The sequence below is a fragment of the Sinocyclocheilus anshuiensis genome, unplaced genomic scaffold (genome assembly GCF_001515605.1).
Source record: "Sinocyclocheilus anshuiensis isolate Anshui unplaced genomic scaffold, SAMN03320099.WGS_v1.1 scaffold3205, whole genome shotgun sequence".
NCBI lineage: Eukaryota > Metazoa > Chordata > Actinopteri > Cypriniformes > Cyprinidae > Sinocyclocheilus > Sinocyclocheilus anshuiensis.
Window position 1 is genome coordinate 78243 of NW_015556122.1, and position 2059 is coordinate 80301.

The window sequence follows — 2059 nt, forward strand, 5'->3', positions numbered from 1 at the left end:
TCCCAGTATGTCTAATTCATTTGGGTCCCACTTTATATTAAGTGGCCCTAATACCTGTGTACTTACATAGTAACTAGATGTGTACGTAGTATATAACCACAGTGTAAGTAAACATTGGTACATAGTATCTAGAGCTGTAATATTTCTGTAACTACACACATGTAACAACCCTCCGAATGGTTTGTGTAAGTACAAATGTGTAACAGGACATATATAACTACATTTTGTAACAACATGTATAAGAGTGATTGGAACAATTTGATCCAGGGAGTGGAGATGGGTAGGTTTAGGGGTGGAAATGGGATCCAGGGGGTGGAAATGGGGAGGTTTAGGGATATGTAAAGTGGGAGGAGTTGGATCTCAAGTTGGTGCACCACTGTAATACCAGTTTACTTACATGGTAACTCCTCAGGAACTGTCCACTTAATATAAAGTGTAACATTCTGGACACCAACCACAATTTATATGTAAAGCCTAACTTACTGGCTGCTGCTGTGTAACATCAGATTAATTACATGGTAAATCCATAGGAATTGTTTACTTAATATAAAGTGTAACACTTTCTTTACCAAAAAGTGCTGTTAGTTCTGTTACACATTTGTACTTTCATTACCAAAAAGTGTTGTTACCAATGTCCCGTTACACATTTGTATTTACACATACCATTCAGTGGGTTGTTACATATGTGTAGTTACACAAACATTACAGCTGTAGATACTATGTATCGATGTGTACTTACACTGTGGTTACATACTATGTACACATCTAGTTACTATGTAAGTACACAGGTATTAGTGCCACTTAATATAAAATGGGACATTCATTGGTTCAAAAGTTTTAAGACTTCTTATTTAAAGGCACACACAAGAAAAGTGATGCTCAATATCCTAGAGAAGTCCAATATAGTGACAGAACTTACGGTCCACATACTCAATGATCCCCTGCACTGAGTCAGAGATGATGTTTCGTGAAGAAGTGAAGTTGGCATGAAAGTGCAACGCAAGCTGCAGGGAGAACTAAGACAAGCTTTTAGCACAAGTCCCATAATCCTATTGATCTTAAAGCCTAGAGTCCAGCGTGAGGATCTTATGCCTCTCATAGGGGTATCAGAGCACAGGGAACATCCAGGCAGCATTATGAACACGCCACCTACAGCCCCTCCATCATCTTCCGGCCTGCCACTAGAGCCTTTTCCCCTAAATCCACTCTCCCACTCCCTCGCCCAATGAGTGCCATCAATACAAACCACAGTCAGCTCTCACCAACCCAAACAGAGCCTCGTCTGTAGCCCTCTTCCTATATATTAGAAGCTACTGAATATGGTAACCCCATGGTAAAAGCCATGCACATCAATGTTAATGAGTTCATCTGTGATTGATATGTTACAATGTAGATGGAGCCATTCCAAGCACGAAGATCTGACCTTCTGTAACTCCAATTTTCCTTTAGCCACCACACAAGGAAGCTGACCAAATGGCCAAAGGAGAATTCCAAAGCCTAACAGTGAGCGATCTCAGCAGTGCAGATGACCTCTAGAGGTCGACCGATATGGGTTTTTCACTGGCCGATCACGATGCCGATATTTAGAAATCAGGGCAGCCGATGGCCGATATATGATGCCGATTTTTTTTGGCCGATATGTTTGGCCGATTTTTTTTTTCTTTTCTTCATCTCATAAAAGTAAGTTTGAGTAAATGATTATTGCAGGGTACACGATAGTAATAGTAGTAGTAGCCTAATTCAAAGTAATAATACATGGCTCAAAACTTAAGCATCTTCTCAAAACAGTTCTGAAGCATGCTTTTTGTTTATGTTTGCTGACAGACATGACAGACAAATTAGGAGCCTGTAGCCGGTGAAGGAGTCTCCAACCACAAACACAGATACATATCGTATCGTGTGCTGATATAACGTATTTTGTTGCACTTTAACAAGTAATCTGAATGGCCTGTATATGTGCAATATTTTAACCGAGCCCTCACTAAATGAGTTTAATGCCAGTTATGTTAGAACGCATCTCATGGGGCGCGCGGTCAGGAAGGCTGTATGACTGATGTAT